The sequence below is a fragment of the Sesamum indicum genome, linkage group LG1 (genome assembly GCF_026168435.1).
Source record: "Sesamum indicum cultivar Baizhima isolate 11 linkage group LG1, ASM2616843v1, whole genome shotgun sequence".
Lineage (NCBI taxonomy): Eukaryota > Viridiplantae > Streptophyta > Magnoliopsida > Lamiales > Pedaliaceae > Sesamum > Sesamum indicum.
In genome coordinates, this window is record NC_142657.1 from 6,813,496 (window position 1) to 6,824,567 (window position 11,072).

Here is an 11,072-nt window from a genome sequence, read left to right on the forward strand (position 1 = left end):
GCTGTCGGTAAATTAAATCTTGAGGACGTTCCCAAGGTTGTTTACTGATTAGGGATTTAGTCAACGGACGTTCCTTGACTATCCACAAGGTAAGGAAATGTGAGGTCGTTAGGTCGTACCAATTGACATAACCAATTTATCTATCATGAATAATTGTTATCTTTGCATCTATGATCAACCGTGGAATTAAGTGTGATGTAGCACCCCCTTCGCTACAAGGGCTATATCTACCCTAAACGTCATACTTATAGTAATCCCTGTGTTCATATATATAAATTTGCATACGTAGTCCCAACATGTCATAGCAAGTATTATCAACCTACAATATTATATATATATATATACATATCAAACACCACAAGGTGATTCACCACAAGTAATCTGTACAATTACATTCTCTCTGTACAAACAAAATGTGAGTTGTACTCTAACTGACTAAGAGGAGAAAACTGAATACTGGCCCGACCTGTCTGGGTATAGCGTGTGGACCTATTCTTCAACAGTTAGACACCTCAAAGTCTATTCCTGAAAGAAAATGTCAGCAGGGAATGAGCCTGCCACTCAGTAAGCAAATAACCAGTCCTATCTATATATGCATGTCAACCATAGCCCAAACAAGATAAAGAAGCAACACTAATGGAATACAATCAATTTAATTCCAACATAATCAACTTTATTACACCACATGACTATCTCATAATAAGACAACTAACCAAACTCCATTTTTTCCTAGTTTGCTTACCAGAAGGTGATATTGTGTTTTTCCCACCAACTCAATCTCACCGTTATATAAATTTAAGTGAACCCCCTTGACAGCCGGCTCATCATTCTCATTTCGCACATAGCATTTTCATTTCGCATCAAAGCTCTTTCATTGAGCACATAGCATTTTCTTTTCGCACATAGCACTTTCTTTTCGCACATAGCACTTTCTTTTCGCACATAGTATTTTCAACACGTCAAGGGGTATTCACACCACAATTATATTCAATTTCGACCACTCCCTCATTTCCACATATCACCATTCTTGTAAGCAACTAGTAATGTAAAACCATATATCAATACATTCTCATTCTCAGACACTCACAATACATCAAACAACAAACATAATATTTCAACGTACTTTCTCATTCGATGTACACATTATCGTCAATCAAATTACATCATTCACCACTCAAATATATTTTCAGATAAATCAAAGTCAGCATGAACCAAAAAATCATATAACAGTAATACCACAAATAAAGAGGACATATATAGATAATACTAATTATTTACTTACCTCGACCTTACAACGTTTCTTTCTACTCAATCGCTAATTGTCAATCCTTTCACCTCACTCCCGTATCCTATAATGAGTTATACCACATACAGTTAATATATCGAGAATATCATAATTTCTTTTAAATACAATATTAAATATTATTCGTACAATTTTTAATAATTCTTTAATATTCCACTTCTATCGAAGTACAAATCTTCGTTTTTCCTCTTTATTAACATACCATTTATTAAATATAATTTTCGGAATATTTCTACGAATATTCTATCAATTCCTCGCTATTATATTCTTTAATTGAACAATAATACATATAATTGCGTATTTGGTTAACAATTCCGATGGAATTGTACAGATTAGCTATAGTAATAATCAAATCTAATAAATTTAATAATCTAATTTACCAACGACATCATTTTTATATCCAATTCGATATTTAATTTGACACTATTTTAAATAGCTAAACTCATAAAATATTCCGGTTAAATGATACATCGCTCAATATAAACAACATTTAATAAATAGACTAATTAAATAATATAATTATATTAATTAATAAAAATTAAAATTACATTTTCGTACCCGGTTTCTCTCTTCCGTTTTCAGCCGAAAAATTGCAATTTCCACTATTACTTGTATTGTGTGTGTGTGTGTAATGTGTATGTGTGTATGGACAAAATAAGAGAGAAGAGAGTGAGGCGGTGGGGGGATGGCCCACCTCCCACTCTCAATCCTCTCTCTCTCTTCACATATATATGTATATATATATATTTATTAGTATATATAAATATTATTTACATATGTGTAATATTAGTATTATTATTATTTTTATCTAATTAGACTTTTCTCAAAATACCCATTACGTCTCTCCTAAATTTTTTTAATTAATAGAAATTGTCCCAAAATATTATAACGAACTCCAATTTAATCCGTTCAAGTTTTATTATATTCCAATTATGGCCCATAATTTATTTACCAATTAACTAATTTTTATAAAAGTTTATCAATTAATCTCCCAATTATATATTATAATTTTTGGGGCGTCACATGTGATCCTATCTTTAACTGGGATACTCTTCTCTTATATTTATCTCTTCTAATTTTATTAGCTTTTTAGTTTTATTCTTCTTCCAATCAAAACTCCCCCTATTTATTTTCGTTTTTGAAGTAATTAATTTAAAACCAATCTCTGTGGATTCGACCCTACTCACACATCTACAAAAGTGTTCGTAGGAATTATTTTTGGTGGATTCGACACCCATCACCAGTATAAACTCAGCGCCACTTGTAGTTAATATTATGCTTAGCAAAAATTTACCACATGGGTCTAGACCAACGTTTCGATCAAGTTTCGTAGAATTCTATGAACGTTCAATATTTAGCTGTTTTCCACGGTTTATTAAAGCATGTTCGTTTCTATTTTCACACTAACTTGTAGTTATTATTACGCTTTGCAAATTTACAACACAAATCCATGGGTGGAGACCACCGCTTGGTCAAGTTTCGTCGAATTGTAAGAACGTTCAAAATTTAGCTATTTTGCACGTTTTAATTAAAGCAATTTCTTTTTCTTTTTACATTAACTTGTTGTTATTATTACGCTTAGCAAATTTACCATACAAATGCAATGATTTAGACCTACGTTTGGGTCTAATTTCTTGGAATTCGGAGAATATTAAAAAATTTAGCTGTTTTGCACAGTTTTATTAAAGCAAGTTCGTTTTCCTTATACACTAACTTGTATTTATTATTACGCTTTGTAAATTTACAACACAAATCCATGGGTAGAGACCACCGTTTGGGTCAAATTTCGTCAAATTCTAAGAACGTTCAAAACTTAGCTATTTTGCACGTTTTTATTAAAGCAATTTCTTTTTCCTTTTACACTAACTTGTTGTTATTATTACGCTTAGCAAATTTACCACACAAATGCCTGGCTCTAGACCTACGTTTGGGTCAAGTTTCGTGGAATTCTGAGAACGTTCAAAATTTAGCTGTTTTCCTCAGTTTTATTTAAACAAGTTCGTTTCCCTTTTACACTAACTTGTAGTTATTATTACTCTTTGCAAATTTACCACACCAATGCATGAGTTTAGACCTAGGTTGGGTCAAGTTTCGTGGAATTCTGAGAACGTTCAAAATTTAGCATTTTTCTACGGTTTTATTAAAGCAAATTCGTGTCCTTTTAAACTAACTTGTAGTTATTATTACGCTTTCAAAATTTACAACACAAATGCATGGGTGTACACCAACGTTTGGTTCAAGTTTCGTCGAATTCTAAGAACGTTCAAAATGTAGCTGTTTTGCACGGTTTTATTAAAGCAAGTTCTTTTTTCTTTTTACACTAACTTGTAGTTATTATTATACTCTTTACCATACAAATGCATGGGTCTAAATCTACGTTTGGGTCAAGTTTCATGGAATTCTGAGAATGTTTAAACTAAGCTGTTTTGCACGATTTTTTTAAAGCAAATTCGGTTCCCGTTTACACTAACTTGTAGTTATTATTACGTTTAGCAAATTTACCACACAAAACATGGGTCTAGACCAACTTTTGGGTCAAGTTTCCTGGAATTCTATTAACTTCAATATTTAGATGTTTTGTACGTTTATTAAAGCAAGTTCGTTTCCCTTTTACACTAAGTTGTAGTTGTTTTTACGCTTAGCATATTTACAACACAAATGCATGGGTCTAGACCTATATCTGGGTCAAGTTTCATAGAATTCTGAGAACGTTAAAAATTAAGTTGTTTTGCATGGTTTTGTTAAAGCAATTTCATTTTCCTTTTACACTAACTTGTGGATATTATTACGCTTAGCAAATTTACAACACAAATGCATGCGTCTAGTCCCACGTTTGGGTCAAGTTTCGTGGAATTCTGAGAACATTCAAAATTTAACTTTTTTGCACGGTTTTATTAAAGGAACTTCGTTTCCTTTTTACACTAACTTGTAGTTATTATTAAGCTTACCAAATTTACCACACAAATGCATGGGTCTAGATCTACGTTTGGGTCAAGTTTCTTTTTCCTTTTACACTAACTTGTTGTTATTATTATGCTTAGCAAATTTATCACACAAATGCATGGGTCTAGACCTACGTCTGGGTCAAGTTTCGTGGAATTCTGAGAACGTTCAAAATTTAGCTGTTTTGCTCGATTTTATTAAAGCAAGTTCGTTTCCCTTTTACAGTAACTTGTAGTTATTATTACTCTTTGCAAATTTACCACACCAATGCTTGAGTTTAGACCTACGTTTGGGTCAAATTTCGTGGAATTCTGAGAACGTTCAAAATTTAGCTTTTTTCCACGGTTTTATTAAAGCAAATTCGTGTCCGTTTAAACTAACTTGTAGTTATTATTTCGCTTTCATAATTTACAACACAAATGCATGGGTATCGACCAACATTTGGTTCAAGTTTCGTCGAATTCTAAGAACGTTCAAAATTTAGCTGTTTTGCACGGTTTTATTAAAGCAAGTTCTTTTTCCTTGCGACTTTTCCTTTCCCTCCATATGTGGTAGACACATGCTGCCAAGTAGTGTACGGTAAGCGATATTGACAATGTGCTTACCTCTCCATTTCCGCGTCGCCCACTCAATATCCATTGCCCAATCCCTGTTGGGCCAATGAAATCGAATCCGTCTGCGAATCTCAAGCAGGCAGTAAAGACTATATCTGCATCGGAAGAATAAGTGTGAATGAGATTTCGTAGCTCTCTCATCGCACAAGATGCACGCTCCAAGATGAGATAGCCATGGTTTATCCGTGGATGGTAGTTTGCCAAGTATTGCGAGCCATAAAATGAACGAATGACGAGGTATCTTCAACGAGCTCGAAAGTAGCAAAGACCACTTTACTTTCGGCTCAGGGGGGTCAAATAATCGGTAGAGGGCCTGGGTAGTAGGCTTCCCTCCATCAAATCTCCATATCACTCGGTCCTCTCCTCCAAAAATAAATGGCAGGTTATGTGTGATCTCCAAACGTTCGAAGTCCATGATGGGAGGCAAATGCCATTCTCCTGCTGAAATCACCGAACTGAGTTTTGCTGATTCTTCAATACCAAGATGATTTGGACCACGAGGGAATTGCTCGATAAGTGGTCCCAAGTGGTGCCATGGGTCATACCAAATATAGAATCTCCCTCCATCTCCAATTTGGTACGTCACGATAGATCGAAAGAAAGGACGAAGCCTGAGCATTTTCCGCCATCTCCAAGAACCTCCATGTTCACGTACAGTCCAAATTGATGTGTCACGTAACCGGTCTTGGTATAGCCACTGAACCCATATGGATGTCCTGTGACACCGGATTACATCACATAATTTCTCGCTCATTAATGCGCGACTCAAGGTAGAGATGTCCTTGAACCCAAGTCCCCCCTCATCCATTGGCCGACACACATCTTTCCAGGCAACCATTAGACGTCGTACCCTTCCAAAGGAAGGTCCTCAACCTCTTCTCAATTTCATTGATGACTTTCTTAGGTAATATGAAGGCAGATGCCCAATATAAACTCAATGCTGAAAGCACAGATTTGATGATTTGTACCCGACCAGCATACGATAACGAAATCCCTTCCCATCCATTAATACGTGCATCAATTTTTGAAATAAGTGGTTGGCAATCAAAGATAGATAGTCTAGAGGATCTTAAAGGAAGACCCATATACCTCATTGGAAGATGTCCCTCCTGAAAGCCTAAAATCTCCAACATCTGGTCTTTCAATTCTTGAGCCGAACGTGAAATGATTAAGTGGCTTTTATGAACATTCAGCCGAAGGCCCAATAATTCCGCAAACCAGTCCAATCCTTATTTGAAGACTCTGATGGATTCAAGGTCAACTCTGCAGAAGAGGAGAAGGTCGTCTGCAAATCCCAACTGGAACACCTTAGAACTCTCACACTTCCAATGATAAGTGAATTGCATGTCCTGTTCAATTCGTTGCAAGAATCCCAGATGTAAAGCTTCCATAACAAGAACAAACAAATAAGGAGAAAGTGGGTCTCCCTGTCGTAATCCTCTCGCTCCAGAAAAAAATCCATGTGGTTTTCCATTGAGCCTAATCGAGAATGATGTCGTGGATACACACTCCTCAATCCACCTTGTGAACGTAGGTGGAAATCCGAACAACTGCAATACTGCTAAAAGGAAGTGACGTCCCACTCCACTTTATCATAGGCCTTCCTGATATCCACTTTGAGTGCGCAACTGGGAGGTAGGCGCATCTAGTTATATCTCGAGAATAGTTCCTGTGCTAACATAATGTTGTCCCTAATGCTTCTTCCCGGAATAAAAGCTGTCTGACAGGGGCTAACTATCTTGTCCAACAACACACTAATTCTTTGGACAAGTAGTTTCGCAATGATCTTGTATAAAACATTGCAGCATGAAATTGGTCTAAAGTCATTAACCGACCAGCCACTTTTAGCATCCTGATCACTGATGATGTCAAACATAGGATTCTTAGTGTCAATTTACCTTCATCAATCAATACACGAGCATTGTATAGATTATGGCGTATCCCTTGGGTTGAGGGAGAAACCAATTGAAGAACACATGTTGTATTGTACCATTACTTATATTAATGAAATTTACATTTACCAAAAAAAAAGTTCTTTTTCCTTTTTACACTAACTTGTAGTTATTATTACGCTTAGCAAATTTACCACACAAATGCATGGGTTTAGATCTACGTTTGGGTCAAGTTTCATAGAATTCTGAGAACGTTTAAAACTAAGCTATTTTGCATGATTTTTTTAAAGCAAATTCATTTCCCGTTTACACTAACTTGTAGTTATTATTACGTTTAGCAAATTTACAACTAAAATACATGGGTCTAGACCAACGTTTGGGTGAAGTTTCTTGGAATTCTATTGACTTCAATATTTAGATGTTTTGTACGGTTTATTAAAGCAAGTTCATTTCCCTTTTACACTAAGTTGTAGTTATTTTTACGCTTAGCATATTTACAACACAAATGCATGGGTCTAGACCTACGTTTGGGTCAAGTTCCGTAGAATTCTAAAAACGTTAAAAATTAAGCTGTTTTGCACAGTTTTGTTAAAGCAATTTCATTTTTCTTTTACACTAACGTGTAGTTATTATAACGCTTAGCAAATTTACAACACAAATGCATGGTCTAGTCCCACGTTTGGGTCAAGTTTCGTGGAATTCTGAGAACATTGAAAATTTAGCTTTTTTGCACGGTTTTATTAAAGGAACTTCGTTTCCTTTTTACACTAACTTGTAGTTATTATTACGCTTACCAAATTTACCACACAAATGCATGGGTCCAGATCTACGTTTGGGTCATGTTTCATGGAATTCCGAGAACGTTAATAATTAAGCTGTTTTGCACGGTTTTATTAAAGCAAGTTTGTTTCCCTTTTACACTAACTTTTAGTTATTATTACGCTTAATAATTTTTTTTTTTGGGTAAATGTAAGTTTCATTAAAAATAGAGGTATAGTACAACAATCAAGTGGTGACTCCCCCGACAGACCAAGGGATACGCCAAAGTCTATAGAGTGCACATGTACTAATAGAACAGGGAACATTAATACTAATTATCCTCTGTCTAACATCTTCTATGATGCAACTAGCTAATACACTTTCCGGCCGATGGGTGTCTTCAAATCATCTCAAGTTCCTCTCTCGCCATATATGATATATGCATGCACCAAGTAATGCTCGATAAGCTACATTAACAATATGTTTCCCCCTCCACTTCCTCGATGCCCATTCCACGTCTCTTGTCCACTCTCGATTGGGCCAAGCAAATCGAATATGTTGTCGTATAGCTGCAAGGCATTCTCTGCTAAATCGACATCGGAAGAACATGTGAGTGTGTGTCTCCGCTGTACTCTCGTCACAGAGAATACATCCCCCTAGATGAGTCATCCATGTTTTATCAGTCGTCGGAAGCTTCTCCTGAATTGCTAGCCAAAGGATGAAGTTATGTCGGGGAATCTTCAACGAACCCGAAAGTAGTGAAGACCATCCTACTTTCGGTCCAGGTGGGCAGAAAAGTCTGTATAGGGCTTGTGTAGTGGGTCATCCCTCTGAAAACCGCCAGTTGATCCTGTCATCCCCTCCATGAATCTGAGGTAATATGTAAATGATCTCCATACATTCCAAATCAGTAATGTAAGGCCATTGCCATTTCCCCTCATCAATGACTGATTGAAGTTTGGCGGATTCATCAAGTCCTAAGAGGCTCGGTCCTCGTGGGAATCTAGCAATAATTGGGCCCAAATGGTGCCACGGGTACTTCCACAAGTAGAATGATCTTCCATCTCCAATAAGAAACTCCGTAATAGGTAGGATAGAGCTGCAAAGTCGGTTCAGTTTTCCCCATCCCCATGATCCTCCCTTCTCATTAATTGTCCAAATTGAAGTGTTGTGCAATCGTCCCTTCTTCAACCACTCAACGCATATAGATGTTCGGTCACATCTGATAACGGCACATAACTTCTTTGCCATTAAAGCACGGTTAAGGATACCGATATTCTTAATTCCTTGGCCTCCTTTAATTGGTTTACATACATCTTTCCACGCTACCTTGGCGTATCTCGACATAGAATTGCCTTTCCATAGAAAAGTTCTGAGGCGTTTCTCAATTTGTCTAATAATAGCCTTCGGTAAGATGAATGCAAACACCCAATAAATGCTCATTGCTGATAGTATGGATTTAATGATTTGTATACGTCCAGCATACGATAATGAAATTCCTTCCCAGCCATTAATGCGAGCATCAATTTTCAATAAAAGTGGCTGATAATCGGATATAGACAATCTTGAAGACAGTAGAGGGAGACCCAAGTACCTCATTGGTAGTTGGCCCTCCTGGAAGCCCATAATAGCTAAAATCTGATGCTTCCAACCTTGTGCTGATCGAGAGATAATGGCATGGCTTTTTTGTACGTTCAGTCATAGTCCAGACCATTCTGCAAATCGGTCCAACCCCATCTTGAGGATCCTGAGAGAATCTAAGTCAGCTCTACAGAAGAGCAGGTGATCATCTGCGAATCCTAGCTGGAATACTTTGGCCGGCTCACATTTCCGGTGATAAGAGAATTGCATATCCTGCTCAATGAGTTGCAATAATCCCAAATGCAAGACTTCCATAACGAGAACAAAAAGATAGGGAGATAAAGGGTCTCCCTGTCTTAATCCACGTGCTCCTGCAAAGAAACCATGAGGGTTTCCATTAAGACCAATCGAGAATGAGGCCGTCGTCACACACTCCTCAATCCACCTGGTGAACGTTTGGGGGAAACCAAATAATTGCAAGGCCGCAAGTAGGAAGTCCCACTCCACAGTATCATATGCCTTCCGTATATCGACTTTCAGGGTACAACGAGGTGGGAGTCTCACCTGGTTATATCCCATGAGCAATTCCTGTGCCAACAAAATATCGTCCCCAATGCTACGCCCAGCAATAAACGCTCCCTGACAGGGACTAATTATCTTGTCTAGAACCACACTTAACCGTTGGACTAGTAATTTTGCAATAATTTTGAATAACACGTTACAACACGAAATTGGCCTAAAATCAACCGTCATAGGAGTGTGTACGCTTAGCAAATTTACCACACAAATGCGGGAACATGACCTATGTTTGCTTCCAGTTTCGTGGAATTCTGAGAACATTCAAAATTTAAATATTTTGCACGATTTTATTAAAGCAAGTTCGTTTCCCTTATACACTAACTTGTATTTATTATTACGCTTTGCAAATTTACAACACAAATGAATGGGTGTAGACCAACATTTGGGTCAAGTTTCGTCGAATTCTAAGAACGTTCAAAATTTAGCTGTTTTGCACGGTTTTATTAAAGCATGTTCTTTTTCTTTTTACACTAACTTGTTGTTATTATTACGCGTAGCAAATTTACCACACAAATGCATGGGTCTAGACTTACGTTTGGGTCAGTTTTCATGGAATTCTGAGAACGTTCAAAATTTAGCTGTTTTGTTCTGTTTTATCAAAGCAAGTTCATTTCCCTTTTACACTAACTTGTATTTATTATTACGCATTGCAAATTTATAGCACAAATCCATGGGTGGAGACCACCGTTTGGGTCAAGGTTCGTCGAATTCTAAGAACGTTCAAAATTTAGCTGTTTTGCACGATTTTATTAAAGCAAATTCTTTTTCCTTTTACACTAACTTGTTGTTATTATTACGCTTATCAAATTTACCACACAAATGCATGAGTCTAGACCTAGGTTTCGGTCAAGTTTCATGGAATTATGAGAACGTTCAAAATAAAGCTGTTTTGCACGGTTTTGTTAAAGCAAGTTCATTTCCCTTTTACAATAACTTGTAGTTATTATTACGCTTAGCAAATTTACCACATAAATGCATGGGTCTAGACCTACGTTTGGTTCGAGTTTCGTGGAATTCTGAGAACATTCAAAATTTAGCTGTTTTGCATGGTTTTACGGGATACAACCAGTCCCGTTTACCACCCAGGTGTGCCTTGAAAGTGGACATTCAGAAAGCTTATGACACGGTGGAATGGGACTTCATGATTGCTGTGATGGAGTTATTTGGGTTCCCTTCTACTTTCATGAAGTCGATTGATGTATGTGTTACTACACCCACATTCTCATGGCTTCTTTCGGGGGGCTAGGGGACTTCGACAGGGTGACCCTGTATCGCCCTACCTATTCGTGCTTGTGATGGAGGTTCTACAACTGGGATTACTGCAACTGATTGACCAGGACGAGTTATTTTCCTTCCATTGGAAATGTGACACAGCCAGAGTTTTTCAGCTTGGGTTTGCAA

At 37.0% G+C, this 11,072-nt stretch overlaps 1 long non-coding RNA gene across 1 annotated transcript; it reads right to left on the reverse strand.

The window, feature by feature from the left end:
- Nucleotides 1–311: 311 nt before the first annotated feature.
- LOC148789421 (uncharacterized) lies at nt 312–2,022 on the reverse strand. The gene is made up of 3 exons (XR_016067453.1): nt 1,862–2,022; nt 1,283–1,349; nt 312–525 (listed from the first exon to the last, which is right to left on the reverse strand). It is a non-coding gene; the product is annotated as an uncharacterized LOC148789421 (long non-coding RNA).
- Nucleotides 2,023–11,072: the final 9,050 nt, after the last annotated feature.